This window comes from Dermochelys coriacea, chromosome 3 (assembly GCF_009764565.3).
Source record: "Dermochelys coriacea isolate rDerCor1 chromosome 3, rDerCor1.pri.v4, whole genome shotgun sequence".
NCBI lineage: Eukaryota > Metazoa > Chordata > Testudines > Dermochelyidae > Dermochelys > Dermochelys coriacea.
Window position 1 is genome coordinate 169,990,041 of NC_050070.1, and position 19,854 is coordinate 170,009,894.

Here is a 19,854-nt window from a genome sequence, read left to right on the forward strand (position 1 = left end):
AAACAATTGATGTATTTTACAGGATTCGTGGTTTGTTGTGATAGAAATTTTTATTACTGTTGTCTGATTTTTGTATCTTATTTCTTTAACTCTGTAGAAACTTTACTTTAGTAGCATTCATATAGTACAATAATTGTCTGACACTTCATAGAAATACAGGACAAGAAGTTCCCTGGAATAGGGAGTTTACCATAAGCTCACGTATTGTTATTTGTGGTGATGTGGGAGCTAGGGAAAGGGGAGAGAAAGCAGGGAAGGCTATTGTTTGTATAAGGATTATTTTGTATGTTTAAGGTTTTGGTTTTTTTTAAATGGTCAGGTGTGAGACCAGGGATATGTAGATAGGGTAAGCATGGACATTAGTTGGAGAGAAGTTACCCAGGTAGCTTTTACAAATAGTGTTAGACAACTTTTTGAACCCTTAGGTCCTCTGATCTCCTTAAGGATCTTCTTTTGTGTGGGAGTACAATTTGAAGCTAAATAATACCTTTGGATATATGCACAAAAGAGCCATAGACAATCAAGCATTTGCTCCACTGAAATCAGAGGACAGAATTTGGCCAATCATATTTTTAAGTTTTCTGCATTTTTTCTCTGGTTCTCAAACAAATACTTTGTTTGGTTTTCTATAGCTTTCTGTCCCTTCCACTCACACCATTACTTAGTACTATGTGTGCTTAGTACTTTTACAGTAGGCAGAAAGTGCAAGACAAATAACAGAATCCCTGCCCTGAGAAGAATTATAGGTGGCACAGGTAGCCTGACATCCCATTATCAGATCCTGTTTCCAGTTGCTTATAACTTTTTGCTAAACTTTAGCCTTTGGGGCTGAAATTTTCAGTGCTGGGTTTTTCTCTCAGGCTGAATGTCTTGGGAAATTTTTCAGCAAAAATGGTTCAGCTGTTTCTCAGAGCAAGGTGAGAGGAAAATACATTGTTTTGCCCATGTAACAAAATTCTTACAGATGTTTAGTTGAGGAACTCTAGAGCCTCAGTGCTATGGAGTCAGGGACATGACATTTGGCAGGGGCTGGCTGTCGTGTCAGGGATACATCTTTTGCCCTCCCCATTAAAATCTGCCCATATTTGGGTCAGATGCAAGCCTTTGAAAAAATCATAGTTTGAATATGCACAGTAGAGACTTCTTAGAGTTTGGCAGTTAAATTCTCTAAAGATTCCATCAGTTCTGAGCATGCTCCGGTCTGGGACTGAGCATGATCTATCTGGTTTTAAGATTCTACTCGATAAGCTAATGGAGGAGATGGTATGATGGGATAATGGGATTTTGGTAAGTAATTGATCTTTAAATATTCAGGGTAAATAGGCCAAATCCCCTGAGATGGGATATTAGATGGATGGGATCTGATTTACTATAGAAAACTCTTTCCTGGGTATCTGGCTGGTGAATCTTGCCCATGTGCTCAGGGTTTGGCTGATTGCCATGTTTGGGGTCGGGAGGGAGTTTTCCTCCAGGGCAGATTGGAGAGGCCCTGGAGGTTTTTTTGCCTTCCTTTGTAGCATGGGGCATGGTTGACTGGAGGGAGGCTTCTCTGCTCCCTCGAAGTTTTGAACCATGATTTGAGGACTTCAATAGCTCAGACATGGGTGAGGTTTTTCATAGGAGTGGGTGGGTGACATTCTGTGGCCTGCGCTGTGCAGGAGGTCGGACTAGATGATCAGAGTGGTCCCTTCTGACCTTAGTATCTATGAATCTATGACTTTCCCTGCAATGTGGGGGAAAATAGTATGTGATTTATGTAAGTAAATACTATGTCATAATGCATACTCACAAGGGGGCCAAATTGAGGTGCAAAGGTAACCTGAATTCTGGCATTTCCTAACTTTTGAGTGCTTGACTTTGCAACCTTAACATTATTTTAATGTAGTTTGTGTGTAATACAGCTTAAAGACAGGCAAGTTTACAATACAATCGAACGGTATGGCTCAGTAACATACGGGGAGCCATAGAGTGTTGTGCAGTCATTGTATCTGGAATATTTTATGGAAAGGGTAGGTTTTGATGGAGGATTTTGAAGGAAGAGAAAAAGCTTGGCATATGTTAACTGGGAGGATGCTCCATGCTTAGGTATTGGCATGAGACAAGGTTTGCAGTTGTAAATAGAGGAAGGAGAAAAGGGGTATGTTTATACTCTGAGCTGGCAGTGTGATACCCAGCTGTCATTGAGCTAGCATGCTAAAAATAGCAGTGTAGCCATGATGGTACAGGCAGTAGTGCGTAGCTGGATGAGCTAGCTGCCCCGAGTACAAACTTAGCCATTGGTACATACTTGAGTGGCTAATCCAAGTTGCTGCCTATGTTACTGTGGCTATGCTACCCTTTTTAACGCACTAGCACAATGAGAACTAGCGTGAGCATGTCTCCTCAAGCTGGGAATCGTGCTCTCCCCAGCTAAAGTATAGACATACTCAAAGGAAGCCATAAGGAGTGAGGCTGGGTGGACTAGATAGTCACTGTTAAGAAACACACTACCACATTCTGCTTGTATGTATGTTTTTTTTTGTCATCTGCCTCTTCATATCTCCTTCCTGTTGCCATGCAAGGTAACCGAACTGCTGCTATCTCTCCAGATGTAGTCTAGATAGTTTGTTTTTTATAGAAAACCACTTAGGAACAAAATTACATATTTATAAATAACTTCTATAAATAGACTATCAAATGATCAATAGAATGCTTTGTTATAAAAGCCAATAAATAGTGTTCAACCCAAAGGCAGTGGCCCCTAAGCAGGAATATTATTGCCCCTCCCCCAAAACTCTTACTAAAAAAAAGCAAATGGGGGCCACCTTAAGCTGCTCAGGGCTCTAAGCCATTGCTTAGTCTCCTTATGTCTAACACTGGCTCTGGTTCAGCCTCTACGGTGATGAGATACATAAATACCTAGACGTGATCAAGAATGCTTGCTCTCTCTCTCTCTCTCTCTCTCTCTTTTAGTAGTGGTAGTAAATAATAAGCAATGTAGCCTAAATCTGACTTGTTTGACATGAAAATGGAACTATCAGGGAAAGCCCAGCTTGCTGGAAAATTTGAAGGAAGGAAGCAAGCAAAACTGTCCAAGCAAAAGCTGCTATTTGTACTAGACCCGATCTCTTATGTTCAAAGATTGCGTTGTGGATTGGGATAGTATGGCCCAAGGGATCAGCAAGAGCCTGTGTATATCTTGGAGTTGACCAAGGATAGGAAGCAGGAGGTCTGCATAGCCTTGCAGTATGGGGCCTGAGAAATTGGTCTGGTGGAGACTTGTTTTAACCTGAGATCACTGGAGTGGGCAATGGTCTGAACCAGTTGTTTGCTTTAATGGGTTTAATGAATGTAGCAAAATGCCTGAGCTGTTTGGTAAATTCCATAGAATGACCATAGTAGGGCCTGATATAGCAAACATTTACTCATGTGAGTAAACTTATTCACACAAGTAGTCTTGTTGATTATGATGGGCTGCTTGTCTGGGTAAGGACTGGAGGGTTGACCTGTTAGTCTGTTACAGAAACTCTTAATATCTTAGACTTTTTTTTACAACATTTAATTTAACAAAGTTTTTTGTTTTTAATTAGCACCTCTGAAATATTCCCAAGATAAAAAGAAATGCTTTTTATAAGCATTCAGGAAGCACTCAGACTGCTTACAACAGATCATTTAATAAACAGTGAAAGAATATGTAGCACTTCTATAGTTCATGGATATCCCTACGTTTTCAGAGATTCGCTTGGCATTGAGATACACAGCTCCTACTGGCATAAAAATTCCATGGATTAGTGCAAGTTGTTCAGCTAAATTCTGTTTGAGCCTTTGCTATCCACTGATTCTTATTTACTAAACTGACCATCTTTTTATTAACCTGAGAAGGCTGTAGAAAACGGCAGAAGTGTCCTGTCTTTGCTCAACCAAAGCTGTAAGCAATGACTGATGCAGAGGATACACTAAGTGTGATAAGGCCATAACTGTCCTTGATGTTAATGACTAAGGCCAACAATTCCCAAATTGAATGCATAAAATGAATAAAATGGGTCTAATTTTCAAAACATTCCCAGTTCCCATTGAACTCCCATTAGAGTTGTGGGTGATTGGAAAATTATTTTTCCTTTTAGGTGCTTAAATATGGAGTTAGGTGCCTACCTTTAAGCACTCACTTTTTGAAAATGTTAGACCTCATTTTCAAATGAGGGCATGTAAGCTGAGCCCCCCACCAAATATGTGCAGGAAACAACTGGGTGTTGGGCTTATGCCAATAGGGGAACTATTAATAAATACCTGTTTGTGCATCCAGCTGTCTGATTCTGTGCAGAGAGTCCACATTTGCCCATGTGTGGGGGCAGTTTAGTTGCCCAACCAATCATTTGATCCCAAGAGTCACTGTCTCAGCTCCATTACATTTATCATGTTCTCACATTCTGTGTTTGAGTTAAATATGTTACTCTTATGTGCATATTGTTTGTCTTAGCAAAAGGCACTAATGGCTAAGCCCTCAATCTGTAGTGCAACAGTGGCATTAAAATATTATAGCAATGGTGGCCATATTGGTCAAATCCCCATTGGGATTGGTAGGTTAATGGGAATTTAGTGCCTGGCCTTGAGTATGGAAGTGTATAGCTCTACAAATAGACTTTGTTTCCCCATAAAGGAGTTGTCTACAGTATTTCTTCGATTTTATGGTGCTGTAGGGTTTGGAACATATTTGCTGACTCGTGTAATTGGCAGGTGCTTGAGAAATAGTGTAAAAATATTATTGAAAAACCCATGCATATGTTACTGTTTAAATACATTTAATTTGAGGGTATCTGTTGTAAACAGGAGGACAGATACTAATTCTTTTCCTCTGTTATATAGCCTGTGTCCTCGGATCCCTAAGAGGGATTCATCCTAAGAAGTGCAAGTGATGTTCCCATTGCTTCCTTCTCCCAAGTTCATCTGGCAGGGAACAGCTTGGACCACAGGGGTCTCAGCAGGGGGAGGCCCCTATAGACTTTGTGTTGAGTGACTGCATCACACATTAAGCAAGGGGAGAGGGGGAGGCTGTTGCCCGGCTTGCTGGAGGAAGGTGTATATCTCTTTAAGGGACAGAGAGGCATGGAGTGAGCTTGCAGCAGCTGCGAAGCAGATCAGTGCGATGATGCTGGTGCATTCGCTCCCTGCCCCCGACCCCTGTGACGAGAAGAGAAGGGAGGCTATATAAGTAGATGTCAGGGAGAAGTCGTCTCCCTCCACCTAATCTAGCCCTAGCCCCTCTTTGGACAATTCTGAGGCAGATCTGGTTGCCCGCAGTCCCAGGAAAGAAGAGAGTTTGAGGGCATTTGGCACTGCTGCAGCCTTCCACAGGCACGCTGGAGATTCTTGTCCAGGGTTATTCTTGATAAGATTTTTATTTTGAAATCAAGCATATGAGACACAGTTGAAAGTAGTTATAATTGACATTGTAACAGACAGCATACATGCACCTGTTGTTTGATTGAGTCATGGTCTAGCCAGACATAAGATTCTGATCTAGGAACTCCTGAGTTCTGATTCCACCTCCAGTTCCAATTCTCTCGATAACCTTGAGCAAGTCCAATAAATACCCTGCCTTGGTTTTCCCACTTATAAAATGGGATATCTATATTTGCCTGTGGTATATATCGTGAGGCATGCTGACCCTTTACAGCAGGCTAAAGGCCCTGCACAGCTCTGTTTTCAATTCAGCCCAGAACCAAGGCACTCTGTCACTTATAATCCAGAGCTTTAAGCCTCCCAGCAAGGAATGGAGACTATATATAAAGAGCTCCTTTTTCACTGTGCAAGAAGAGACCTGAAAGGAATAGGTGGTGGGTCTCTTCTGGCCTGGCTGGCTGTTGAAGGAACTGCACAGAGCTGTCTGGATGGAGCAGAAAAGCTAAGAGAAATAGGATTTTTTTTTTCTCTTTTGAAGTTGCTAGTGGCAGCGAGGTTTTGGAGAGAGCTGAATCTCAGGAGGAAGCAAAGAAAATAGTCCTGGGTGAAAAGGTAACTTAGAGGACAGGACAAGGCACTTGCTGATTTTTCTTGCAGCCTGTGGCCAGAGCTTCCGGACAAGGATGGGTGAAAAATACTCTCATCCTTTGGACTCAAATTACAGGAGGGAGGAGCCGGATTTTTGTCACCATGAAAGAGGTGTAATTTTGATTCAGCCAGAAGGCTAAATGTGAATGCATTGAAGAGAGAAACTGAGTCTGTGGCCACATATTCATGAAGAGGAGGCAAGCGACTGCTACAGCACCTCACACTTTGACAATGGAAAAATCACAATGTAGATCCACGTGTGATTATTAGTATTGCTATCAGAGCTGACGGAACATAACATAATGGAAAAAATTGTCAGAATGATTCTGTACATCACCCAAGATGAGTTTAAGACATTATATCTTTGGAATTTGTAAATGGATATTGAGTGGCTGCTTTAATTTATTTATCATCACCGGGGATAGGTTCTGAGTGTCTAGGATTTACATTAATTTACTTACTTTACTTAAGATAACCCATTGGATGGGAGAAAAGTGCTGTGTGCATGTCCACAGAATACAAGTTTTTATTATTTATTAAGCTATAACCCTGAGGAGGAAACCTGTTCCTGCCCCGCCCCACCTCAAAATACCATGTGAGCTCGATGTGTCGCATTCCGTTTCAGAAGGACATTAAATGGTCCATTTACTTTGGGTGGAGAAATTCCTGCTGATTTAATTTCATCTAATTGCAATCTTAAAGGACACAACAAGAATTGTTCTTATAATGTTCCTTTGAAATTGCTTTAGTTTCCTCATTTAGCCATAAGCTGTTGTTCAGCTGTAGGCACAGAAGGCTAGATTCTGATCACAGCAGGACAAATTCCTCTCATGGCACAGGGTGTGTGCGCGGGCAAATCACACCCTTTTACACTGAGAGGAGTGGCTATACCAGAGGAGTAATCTACCTTGGGGAAGGGCAAATGCAATGCAGGATTTCCAACAGGGGAAGGAAGCTGTAAAATCTGTCAGATGGCCCACCAGCAGTGTCTCACACCTTGCGTGTCATGTGGAATTGGCATCTTCCAGCCTGTTTGGCTTCACTCTGTGGCCACCCGCACCCAGTTCCTGTACTGTTTTGAGTGATTCACCCTCACTGATGGATTGGAGCTGTGCAGATCATTTGTGCTGCTATGCCCTCTCACCAAGTGCGTTTCCTTCACTGGAATGTGGTATTCCACTGACAACAGCTGAATCTGGAACAGAGACTGAGTAAGGCCTGCTCAACACTAGAATATCCTACTGGCATAGCTACCTCATCTAAGAGTATAAACTGCTGGTATAAACTGTTTCTCTGTTAGGAGAGACCATGTGACCAATATATCTGTCCTGGCAAACCCTTCCTAGTGTAGATAAGGCCTTACTGTGATTTATACTGGCAAATATGGGAATAGAAAAGGAGTACTTGTGGCACCTTAAAGACTAACAAATTTATTTGAGCATAAGCTTTCGTGAGCTACAGCTCACTTCATCGGACGCATTCAGTGGAAAATACAGTGGGGAGATTTATATACACACACAGAGAACATGAAACAATGGGTGTTACCATACACACTGTATCCAGAGTGATCACTTAAGGTGAGCTACTACCAGCAGGAGGGCGGGGGGGGGAACCTTTTGTAGTGATGATCAAGGTGGGCCATTTCCAGCAGTTGACAAGAACGTCTGAGGAACAGTGGGGGGGGGAATAAACATGGGGAAATAGTTTTACTTTTTGTAATGACCCATCCACCCCCAGTCTCTATTCAAGCCTAAGTTAATTGGAATTAATTTGCAAATTGGATACAATTCAGCAATCTCTCGTTGGAGTCTGTTTTTTGAAGTTTTTTTGTTGAAGAATTGCCACTTTTAGGTCTGTAATCGAGTGGCCAGAGAGATTGAAGTGTTCTCCAACTGGTTTTTGAATGTTATAATTCTTGATGTCTGATTTGTGTCCATTTATTCTTTTACGTAGAGACTGTCCAGTTTGACCAATGTACATGGGAAAGGGGCATTGCTGGCACATGATTGCATATATCACATTGGTAGATGCGCAGGTGAACGAGCCTCTGATAGTGTGGCTGAAGTGATCAGGCCCTATGATGGTGTCCCCTGAATAGATATGTGGACAGAGTTGGCAATGGGCTTTGTTGCAAGGATAGGTTCCTGGGTTAGTGGTTTTGTTGTGTGGTGTGTGGTTGCTGGTGAATATTTGCTTCAAGTTGGGTGGCTGTCTGTAAGCAAGGACTGGCCTGTCTCCCAAGATCTGTGAGAGTGATGGGTTGTCCTTCAGGATAGGTTGTAGATCCTTGAAGATGCGTTGGAGAGGCTTTAGTTGGGGGCTGAAGGTGACGGCTAGTGGCATTCTGTTATTTTCTTTGTTCGGCCTGTCCTGTAGTAGGTGACTTCTGGGTACTCTTCTGGCTCTGTCAAGCTGTTTCTTCACTTCAGCAGGTGGGTATTGTAGTTGTAAGAATGCTTGATAGAGATCTTGTAGGTGTTTGCCTCTGTCTGAGGGGTTGGAGCAAATGCGGTTGTATCGTAGAGCTTGGCTGTAGACAATGGATCGTCTGGTGTGGTCTGGATGAAAGCTGGAGGCATGTAGGTAGGTCAGCAGGTTTCCGATACAGGGTGGTGTTTATGTGACCATTGCTTATTAGCACCGTAGTGTCCAGGAAGTGGATCTCTTGTGTGGACTGGTCCAGGCTGAGGTTGATGGTGGGATGGGAAGTGTTGAAATTATGGTGGAATTCCTCAAGGGCGGCTTTTCCATGGGTCCAGATGATGAAGAAGTCATCAGTGTAGCGCAAGTAGAGTAGAGGCATTAGGGGACGAGAGCTGAAGAAGCGTTGTTCTAAGTCAGCCATAACAATGTTGGCATACTGTGGGGCCATGTGGATACCCATAGCAGTGCCACTGATTTGAAGGTATATGTTATCCCCAAATGTGAAATAGTTATGGGTGAGGACAAAGTCACAAAGTTCAGCCATCAGGTTTGCCATGACATTATCGGGATACTGTTCCTGATGGCTTGTAGTCCATCTTTGTGTGGAATGTTGGTGTAGAGGGCTTCTACATCCATAGTGGCCAGGATGGTGTTTTCAGGAAGATCACCGATGGATTGTAGTTTCCTCAGGAAGTCAATGGTGTCTTGAAGATAGCTGGAAGTGCTGGTAGCGTAGGGCCTTAGGAGGGAGTCTACATAGCCAGACAATGCTGCTGTCATGGTACCAATGCCTGAGATGATGGGGCGTCCAGGATTTCCAGGTTTATGGATCTTGGATAGCAGATAGAATACCCAGGTCAGGGTTCCAGAGGTGTGTCTGTGCGGATTTGTTCTTATGCTTTTTCAGGGAGTTTCTTGAGCAAATGCTGAGTTGCATTAAAATATACTCAGAACAAAAGAAAGCAACCATCAAAATAAAGTATTTAAAACCTTTTAGGAAGCGCAGATAATTTTACAAAAGTGCCTAGGTGATTTAGGAGCCTAGGACCCTTTTGCAAATGGGGTTTAGGCTCCTAACTTTTGAAAATGTTACCCCACAACTCTACTTTATTCTCCATCTGAGTTTACAATGTTTTTCCTTTCACGTTCTAGGATTTTGAAAGAAAACTATCAAGCTGCTGTCTTCTAAGTACCAAGAAATAAATTGTGTGTGCTGGATGACAAGGTGTTAGCAGGGTTTCCTGAACATCTTAACAAACTAATTAATGTCACAATGCTGCTATAAGATGGCACTTTATAACTTGAACAGTAACTCACTTTTGAAAGCAGAATGATTAATTAAAACCCAGCTCCATCTATTGGTACTGGCGTTGAGCCCCATTTCTTTAAGTGGGTCTGTTCAGAATGGCAGGCCATCTCCAATCCTCCCTGCTGCCAGACTGCTAACCCTGATGCAGGCAGTTCAGACTAACCTATGGTTTTCGTTGTTGTGCGTTCAATGAACTTCACGGAGGGGAAAAATCTGATTGGTCTGATTTACTAATCCTGTGTTTGGGACTTGTTCCACAAAAGACCCTAATGTAAAAACAAATACACATCTTGAGGCTGATCCTGCTTCTGTTGTTTCAGTGGGAGCAGGAGCTTCCCTATATATGTGGATTTTGCTTTTCTAATGGAAACAGTGCAGCCATGACTCATTAGTCACATGCTTAGGGCACCTAGGAAAAAGCGCTGTTAATTGGTATTAGGAGCCTCTGGTTTGAGGGTTTTTCTGGAAATCTGCTATTTGTCTCTAATTTCTGGTAGAGCATGAAATGTAGAGGTCTTCTGTCACAAAAATATCCGTTCCTTGCTTAAGCCTGCAGATAGTTTAAAATGAGAGATGTGCGTAATGTGTTGGTATCACACAGCTTGAAACCAATTGACAAATTGCTCCCTGTAGCCTCTGGAGAGAAAGGGTCTTACTGCAAAGACAGGCCAGGTTCATGAACTTCAGCCAGTTCTTTGAGGAAGTTGGCTGAATATTTGACACCAGATGAGTGTCATGTGGATTTGTTTCTTACCACAAAATTTATGCAACTCTATTTAAAATACCCCCTGTTCCTGCAGGTATGCTGAGGTGCCAGATTCACTCCGTTATTTGTGGAAATATTCCCTTAAGAATGACTATACCTCTGTGAACAGCGCACAACTGCAGGGCTGACAGTGTTCTAGTTACACAGGAGAGACAAGGAGGGGGAGGTAATATCTTTTATTGGACCAACTTCTGTTAGTGAGAGAGACAAGCTTTCGAGCACACAGAGCTCTTCTTGAAAGCTCGACTCTGTCTCACCAACAGTGGTTGGTCCTCACCCGCCTCGTCTCTCTCATATCCTCCTGGGATTGACCCAGCTACAACTACTCTAGTTACATGTGGACAGTATTGATCACTGATGTACAAATACACCAGTACCCAAAATGTGAAGGTGCTACTACATATCCAAGTGTTGTAAGAGTCTAGGGACCTGTAACTCCTATTCACTTGGCACCTTTCAAGATTTGGCTTACAGCTAGAAAGGTATGTCACAGTACAAATAGCAGCCTGCTCATACCGCTGATCACCATATTTGAATATTTCCAAATAGTGGTGGTTGAAAATGGTCAATGTATTTTGGAAAAAGAAGAAAAAATATTTTTGAGACTGGTGTTCTGTTTTTTTTGACAAAAAATCACCCACCAATTTAATTTGCTTTTTTTCCACCCTTTTCTTCCCATCCTTTTTTCAGTGGCCAGAAGGAAAAAGGAGAAGAAAATGAAATAGAATGTCCAAAGGGGGAAGGAGGGGAAAATAGGAAAAAACCCTTCCATTGCTATCATGAGGGCCAATGTCTAAAAACACATATGTAGCCACATACATGTATACATATCTCATATTGTATATTCACTTTCCATCAGGAAAAGCACCCCTGAATATTATTCTTAGGCTTCCTAGCTGAGGCAATGATCAAAAGCCCATTGAAGTCGATGGAAAGTCTTCCTTGGACTTCAGTTGGCTTTGCTGCTGCCTGAATCTGCAGTATGTTTTGACTAAAAATAAATATCAGTACAACACATCCAATAACATGGGATATTGGGATAGATTTTCAGGCACTGTGCTCCATTAGGCAAATGCAAATAATTCTGGGTATAGTTGTGGGCCTGCAGTTTTGATCACTCACATGCCTAATTTTGATTTGTCAGCTTAACTAGACCTTGACCACATTTAAAGTTGTGCCACTTTAAAAATGCTAATATAGTAAAAGTGGCAAAAACTGTCAGAGTAGACAGAGTTATGGTGATATAAAAATGCTTGTTCTGCTACAGCTTTATTCCAGTTCGGCAAAGTGAAATGAGCTCTACTGGTATAATTGCATCTCTGCTAAAGTTTATGCTGGCATAGCTGTGTTTACCTCTCTTCCTCTTCCACCCCCCAGCCCAAAAATCGCACCCCTAACTAACATAGCTATGCCAGTAAAACTTTCGCATGTAGACATAAGGCCTGATTCGGTGAGGTGCTAAGTGCATTTCTAATAGTTTCATGCAACATTGAAGCTGAGAAATCAAGTCCTCAAAAATCTGGTAATTCCCAAAGGTAAAGCTATTATTACAAGCATTAACTCACCTATGTATTTATGGTGTTTTTTTACGGTAACTGTTAAAAAAAACAACGTAAGAACAAATTGCAACTTCTTGTGTTGCAAACTGAAACTCTCAGTGGAAACGGTGATTTTTTGCCGCAGTGATCTGAGTCATGAGATATATTCTGTTCTCTCTTTCTTAGAGATAAACAAGTGAATTATAACAGCAACAAAACCCCTTAATATTCTAGGATGCTAGGTCAGGGCAGAGCATTCGGGCAATTGTGTACAATTTTCCGCTGTCTAGGGTCTTGTTTTTAATAGAAGAAAGCTAACTGATGATGCAGATCACATAGTGATTTTTATGAAAGTCAGTGGTACCAAACACATGTTGAAGAAAACACTGCATACCACAAGACTTAGTGCTATAGATAGTAAACTATAATAACGTTATGAGAGATTTTTAGCTTATGTACAGAAATACAATTATGCAAATGAAATTTATTTGCATTTTTTTAAGTACAAACTATACTCTTTATGGTTTGATCTACAATGGGTATATGGATTAGGGGTACATAAGAGATTTTAGATTTGTGCAGTATCTAAGTACTTTATAACTATCCTCTTATCACCTTATCATCATAGCCCTTACATGAGTTTGTTCATGAATATGTGGGACCAGGGATGTATGCAGGGTTCATTTCCCACCACCAATTCAAGTTCAGCCAGTTCTGGTGTGGGAAGAATCAGCTGTTTAACAATGCACAGCATCTCTACGCAACAGTTTAGGACAGGAAGTGAAGCCAAACGTGGTGGTATGTTCTTTACATTAAGCATTCAGGAAAAGAAACACATACAAAAAGGAAGCTATAAAACTTATTAATAAACAAGATTAGTACCAACTTCATGTGTTAACAAAACAGAGCATTATAAATAAGCAGTTAAAATACAAATATGTAAATCACTTCTCTGTAATTGTACTTAACCCAATACTTTCCGAAGTTGAAGGTGTAACCCATGCCTGCTGGGTGTGGTGCTCTGTCCTCCTCTAGTGGTACCTAGACCCTCTAGTGATTGGTGAGTCTGTTACAGCCTTGGCTAAGAGCCATATAGCTTTTAATTCATATCATCGAGGCTCATATACTAAGCTTCAGAGGTCCCAGGTTCGATCCCACTTGCTGACGACGGTGTTACAAAGATGCAATGTAAATATTTGAAACTGCAGGGGGAACGCGCTCCTACCTTGAATATGGCCTGACAGTGAGGCTAAAACTTTGACTCCTGTGCACAGTGCAAGGGAATCTGTGTTGACCATAAGTGGTCTATATCGCCATTTCACTGTGTGCCGCCTCTGGGAGACATTACCTCCTACAACCCAGTTCCTCCACAGCTAACTACATGGCAGGATGTTGACTGAGTGCTGATCCAAGAAGTGTGCAACCTGCTCAGTCAAGGGTACCAGTGCCTGCAGCACCCGGAGTTTATCCAGAAAGGTTTCCATCTAGCAAAGCACTTAAGTACTTGCATAACTCAAAGCATGTGGATAGATGTATCGACTCTAATAGAATGTTGAAGTCACTATTGTGTCTTCACACTATTCATGTGCTTAAGTGTTTTGCTATATCAGGAGTCAAGGGCTGACAAAGCTCAATCTTGCTTAGCCTGTGATATCTGACTGTCTGGAGAACAGCTGCTAAGTCACTTTGAGCCAAGATCTGAGAGGGAATGACTAGGATGTATGTGCATACCCCATTGTTCCATCCACTAGGCAGACCATAGAGCATTGTTTCTCAACTATTGACCATTGTGGTCCTCATAGGCAGTGCTCTATGTTATGTGGGCTGCATCCACACAATATATATAGTACTAGTATGGCTCTGAGGATGTCATATGGGTCGCAGCTGTGGGCTGACTGGGCTCTATGGCAAGTTGAGAACCACTTCCATAGAGTATATCTGTGTTTAAACATGTGGAATACTCCGCTCACAATGTATGCCGACCTAGTCCCAAAATGGAAAACTTGCTGCCGATTCTTGCTGTGTGGGCATGTTGTCAATTTATCAAATTTTGGAAAATCTAGCCTAGGGATTATATGGAAAAATAAGGAAATTACAAAGAGTCCTTCTATCTGAGGAGTTAACGTGAGATTGGGATATGTTGTTTATCTTTTCCTCTAGCACTCCGTTTTCTTTGACTTGCTTTTTAATGTAACTGTAAAAATATTTCTCTGTTTTCTGTCTGCAAGTCAGACCCGGAGCAGATCTCTCAATCCAGTCAGTTACAAGGTTCTTGAAACTCAAAAGTTAGCACTAGTTTGAGTAAATATACTTGAGCAACTACCTCAGGATATTCAAAATTATATTTCAGCATACATGAATTTTAACAACTAAACCTATAAAATGACAAAATGTGCATACTCCTATTTAAAAGTTGGCATTTTACAAATTGTTTGTGAAAAGTGGAGCAAAGTTGCATATATTTTGTCTCCAAGAAATGTCATGAAATATTTGCTATTTTTGTATGACCCCATTTAATTTTAGAGTATCTAGCTGGACTTGCTAGGTTTTATAAAATACATTTTAAATAAAAACCCGACAAAACTAAAACATTCCACTATATACACACTTCTCCTCTCCCTGGAGAGATGGTGAAAAAAGAGTGTGTGTCACGTAATGTGTTACAGGAATGTGCTCTCATACCATGGAAACAAGGACAGTGGAAGAGCCTACACAGAGTAGACTAGAACCATACCTTGCCCAACACTGTGGTATCTGAGCTCCTAAGTGTAAGGAAAAAATGACAGCTCTAAAGAACAATTTCTCTTTATGCTAGCTCTGTGAGATTGCAGCCATGAGTAATGGTTTTTCAAATATTCACCCAAAAAGAGAAATTCCTTTCATGGATGTTCTGCTGATCATACAGTAGCCATTGCTGCCACATGCATGTTTGAATAGTCAGTTCTGTCTTGTATTCAGTGTATCTTCTGGGAAGAACATTACCTTACCTGCGGCTTGGGTGACTATGGAAAAGGGCCATGAAGCTGTAAGGCACAAAGCTCAATAGATTTCAGTAGCTGTGATTGGAAGAACCGGCTGGCAGCAAAGCCTGATCCAGCCCTACTGGAATCCGTGGCAAAACTCCTCTATCAATTTAAATAGGAGCAGGATCCTGGCCTTTTCTGTGTGTGGAAAGGAAACGAAAAGGGTGATAGTTGGCTACTGCCCTTTTCCCATTGTTCAACTGTAGTTAGTGTTTTGCTAAGGTCAAGTGGAGGAAAAGGAACAGAGAAATACCATAGTGACATAGGACTGGAAGGGACCCCCTGAGTAATTGAGTCCAGTCCCCTGCTTTCACAGGCAACCCCATCACATAATTTATCAAGCTTCATTTTTAAAACTAATTAGGTGGCTTGCTCCCACACTCCTATTGGGAGCTGTTCCAGGATCTCACTCCTCTGATGATTAGAAACCTACTAATTTTCCTGAATTTATTCATAGCCGGTTTATACCTATTTGTTCTTTTGCCAGCGTAGTCCTTTAGCTTAAATAGCTCTTCTCTCTCTCTGGTGTTTACCACTCTGATGTATTTATAGAGAGCAATGAAATCCTCTCTCCGCCTTCATTTTGCAAGGCTAAATAAGCCAAGCTCTCTTAGTCTTCTCTCATAAGATGAGCTCTCCATTCCCCTGATCATCCTAGTAGCTCTTCTCTACATCTGTTTTACCGTGAATTCAGTCTGGAGCCTTGGCTAGTAGAAAATAATATAGATCAGCTCCATACTTGAGTAGTGATTTGTGTCTTATTAGTGGCTCAATTTGGACTTTGAGTCATAGCCTACTAGCCTAGAACAGAAAATCACTTTCATATGCTAATCCCTGCCAAGGGCATTGAGTTGGAGGACCAGAAGAAATGTTCCTGAAGTGGCTGTGAACTTACATTTTCCGCCCTCCCCTGATGCCAAGTTCTCACTAGAAAATGGTTGCCTGGGTTCAGTGCTTTTCTGATGCTTTTTCACTGCCTTAAAGTTATGTCAAGAGGAAAGATGATCTTTCTTTTTTCTCTGGTACTTGTACTTGTCCTCAGAAGTTCCTCTGAAGTCCAATATTCTTCATGTAAAAATAAGAGAAAAGGTATTAATTTACATTTTATGCCCAACTTGGGGAGACATTTAATTAAAACTACATAAAAAAATTAAGCCCTTCAGGGCCTGATTTCTGATCTCGCTTACATCTCTGCATTATCAAGAGTCATTCCGCTTAAGTCAATAGAGTTACACCTGAATACAACTATTGAGAGCAGAATCAGGGCCTACTGCCCCAAGCTGGCTTTTCATCCTCTGCTCCCAATTTAACTGCATGGCACACTTAGAGCAGGAAAAGCTCATTGAGACAGAGAAGATATTTTTTTAACATCAGAACAGTGTTTTAGCCAAATACTTACCCCGAACAGAGAACCATAGGGGGCTCTGACTCGTCCCATTTTGTGACCACACTTCATTTTGCAATAGTCTGAGCCTCCATTTGTTTGGATGGAGAGGAAGAATCCTGGGGACTGAGGTCTATGGAAGTCCTGTATTGAGGTGCATAGAGGATATTCTGCTTGGATGCTGCATATTATCAGCACACATGTAATTCTGATAAGTTTCAAAGACACCAATATTTGCTGAAGCATGATCTCCTAGGCCACTGTTAGGGATGGAATGCTGTTGAGATACTGTACCAGAGGGGCTGGAACAATTTGTGTAGTAGGGGTGCTGAGGGTCATTGCACCAAAATGTAAAGCCTATATATGATTGAAACCACTTCAAGCCAGGGGGTGCAGGAGCACCCATAGCACCCCTAGTTCCAGGACCTTTGCATTACACTGAGCAGCATCAGGAAGCTTCCACAAAATTGCACCACAATGGCCTTGGATCATTTCAGCACACCATCATACACACTAGCCTTAAAGAAAAGGTATTTTTAACATCTCTTTGGATCATCTTGATAGCATGTGGAAGCAGAGTTTTTGGACGTTTTCAGTAGTTTGAATGCAGCTTCATCTCTTGTGTAATAAAGAGCAGCTGTCAAGCCAGATTCTGGCCTCAGAGGGTATAAATCTTGAGTAGCTCTGTTGACCTGAGTGCAGTTCTCAGATGCAGATTCTGTTTGACACACATTGAAGGTCAGCTGATCCAAAGCCCACTGAAGGCAATGGAAAACTCTTATTAACTTGAATAGGCTTTGGAGCAACCCTTAAGATGCACAACCCTGCATATCTCTTGTAGCTAGGCCCTAATAATAGGATCAAGGCAAAAATATACCATGAATCCAAGCATCTCTGAATTTTGTGGGGTTATAAATTTAGACCTAAATTCAAAATTTGCAGCATGTCTCCTAGATACATTACTCTCTTACTTAGCTACTGAACCTACTGCCTGCATGGGTTTGAATAATGTCTGCTTGCGCTACTGAGCAAACCAAGTTTTTCTTTATTGCCCTGAAGTGCTAATAATAGCTAAGGTGAGATGAATTCTATCCTCTCTACCACAATAGCAACAAAATAATGAGCAAAGTTCCAGTGACAGCATCTTCATTACTGAGAGGGAGAGAAAAAACAGGTTGAGCATGCAGTGCACGGAGTTGGAAAAAATCATCTTTTGACTTGTAAACTGAGCAGCAGATTTGATATGGAGTCACTGGAAGGAAGTAAATATGGCATACTGTTGTGTCAGTTTTACTGAATCACTTTTCAGAGTCTACATAAAGCTTTAAAACAAAAACCAAGCAATGAATTATTTGGTTTTCCACAGAGCGGTAGTGAGCTGAAAGTGGAAGAGGGCCCCAGCCCACAATCCCCGGGAGGTATATAAATGATTGATGGTAAAAGCTTAGGTCATCTACTTTAGGAGTGAGTGAAGGATTATGTCCCTGCATGTGTCTGGAATGCAGTGGGTGAGGGGTCTAAGGGAGAACACCCTGTGATATGCTTCTGAATTTATTCTCTTCCTCAGGAGTCGAAGTGGAGGTAGGGTCATAGGTGAAGAGAGACCCTAGTCTGTGCTTTACCCTCTACTTTGAATATTTCTTCCCCAGAGAGCTTTCTGATCCATTTTGCTCTCTCTGTTTGCTTTACCTTTCTTTTCAAATTATAGATATTTTGGCACAAAACTCAGCCATTTAGTCTTGCCCATTTTTACTGATCACCTTGCTTTATTGACAGAATGAGAAGAGGAGGTATGTGGATGTTGAAATTGCTAGGTGGTTCTTTGTGTGAGTAGAAAGGTGATTGATTGATCCAACATGATGTGTCTAACCCATGGGTGCAAGTAAGTTTCTGCTGCCATAGGAGTCTTCCCTATCCTTCTCTTTTGACAACTTTTTTCAAAGTTGATCATAAATTTCCACCCCTTTCCTTCTCCCTCTCTTCTCCCCACCCCAGCTGTCTTCATTTTGTTTCGAAGCTGACAGCCATAGGTAAGGCTTTGTAAATTGCTGGAAAGGATTATTTTTTTTAAAAAAAACATGCTCTTGACAGAAATACAGCAATGTGGAGCTTGCACAAGGAATTATTTGAAAAATCCAAACCTGTATATTTTAGAGATGTTGTACCACATCCTTGACTGATGTAAATTGGCATAAATCCATCAACTTCAATGGAGCCATGTCAGTTATATAGACCAGCTGAAGATCTAGCCCATCATTCAAAAACAAAAAAAAAAAGAAATTCCCTGGGATGTGCCGTTATAATAATGATACCCAGTCTGCATATATAATGCTCTTGCTTACAAATTAACCCTGCTTCCTCTGTGAAGTAGGTAAGCAAGTAAACTAGCTCAATGTTGCAAATGAGGAAACTTACCTAGGAAGGTTAAGTAACTTGCTTAGAGCCAGCGAGAGATTTAGGAGCAGTGCTGGGATTTAACCTTCAAGAATTCCTCATTTTGCTCAGGCTACTAGGCAGACATTCTGTCAATGACAGCACACTTACATACTTGGTAGCATCACATGGCATTAATTTGAAATAGTTGTCCAGCTAATTGCATGGCAAACTCTGGATTCATATTTATTACAAAGGTCAGCCACCCCCTTTTACCCAGTGAAACGCATCTTTCTTATGGTGCATAAAAATCAGTACACTTCAATGACTATGGTGAGTGAATGCCTTCTGGGAGAGCGTCTCTGTTAAGTGAGTGGATGCTAGCTTCTTATGAGGCTTGGGACCATGTTTTAATCATTAATCTTGATTTATGCAATTTGATCCAGAAAGCAAATGTTTAAGACAGAAAAATATCATGTAAACAATGAGCACTATTATTAATAATAATTATGATAAAACTATTTACTGCACCAGGATATTTAGTGTTTCCATGATACTTGCAGATTCCCTATTGTTAGAATAGGAGATCAGGCAAATAAGATGGTAAATTTATACTGCACATGGCACATAAATATCCAGTTTTAATAACGAGCAGGGTTCTCTGTAAGGGGAGTAGGAGGAGAGGGAACTAACCGACATGGTACCTTTACTAATGTCTCTGACGCTAGCTCTGGGGAAAATAAATTGTGCCTACAGAATAGGTGGAATTGGAGCTTATAAGGATGGGTTCAATACATACGGACACTTGAAATGTATCTGACATTCCTCCATAGAGTTCAGAGATAAAATTGACTCATATGTTATAAGGTACCAAGCTGGATTTTGTAGAAGAATGTAGCATAGCTTATAAAATACAGTTTATCAGTATATATGGATTAATGTACCAGATGGCCAGTGCCATCCACTCAAGAGGAAAACATTTATACTTTAGTGGAAAAGAAGGAAGCGGA

General features: G+C 41.3%; 1 protein-coding gene across 1 annotated transcript in view; it reads left to right on the plus strand.

Annotated features, from left to right (window-relative positions):
- The window catches only part of KCNH1 (potassium voltage-gated channel subfamily H member 1), a 311,734-nt gene that overhangs the window by 176,875 nt on the left and 115,005 nt on the right, over window positions 1-19,854 (plus strand).